Source organism: Crocuta crocuta, unplaced genomic scaffold, assembly GCF_008692635.1.
Source record: "Crocuta crocuta isolate KB4526 unplaced genomic scaffold, BGI_CrCroc_1.0 scaffold1373, whole genome shotgun sequence".
Classification (NCBI taxonomy): Eukaryota; Metazoa; Chordata; class Mammalia; order Carnivora; family Hyaenidae; genus Crocuta; species Crocuta crocuta.
In genome coordinates, this window is record NW_027530659.1 from 70,121 (window position 1) to 70,767 (window position 647).

The window sequence follows — 647 nt, forward strand, 5'->3', positions numbered from 1 at the left end:
AGGTGTGCTTTATGTCCCAGAATGTGTTTTATCTTGGTGAATGTTCCATGTGAGCTTGAGAAGAATGTGTATTCTGCTGTTTTGGATGAAGCATTTTATAAATGTTAATTAAACACTTTGTATTGATAATGCTGTTCGGTTCATGTCAGTTTTTTGGATTTTCTATTTACTGAACCTGTCAATTACTCATATGGGGTATTGAAGTCTCCAATTTTAATAGTGGATTTGTCTCGTTTTCCTTGAAATTTTATCACTTTTTGCCTTATGTTTTTCCTCACTCTGTTGTTATGTGCACATACAGTTAAGGATTGTCATGTCTTCCTTGAAAAAGTGAGCCACCCCACCCTTTATCCTGGTAATGTTTCATGCTCTGAATTCTGCTTTGTCTAGATTAATAGAGTGACTCCAGCTTTCATCTGTTTAATGTTAGCATTGTATTTCTTTCTCCATTCCTTTATTTTGATTCTATCCATGTCTTTATATTTAAAGTGTGTTTTAGACTACATGTAATTGGATCTTTTTTTTTTAAACTGATGCATGAAGTCTTTTTCAATTGGTTTATTTAGACCACTGACATCTAAAGTGATCATTGATATGGTTGGATTAATATCTATATATGTGTTACTGTTTTCTATGTCGCCTTTTTC

At 32.8% G+C, this 647-nt stretch overlaps 1 protein-coding gene across 4 annotated transcripts in view; it reads right to left on the reverse strand.

Moving 5' to 3' along the window:
- The window catches only part of GPRASP2 (G protein-coupled receptor associated sorting protein 2), a 118,764-nt gene that overhangs the window by 25,311 nt on the left and 92,806 nt on the right, over nucleotides 1–647 (reverse strand). The gene's annotated exons all lie outside the window — the stretch shown is intronic.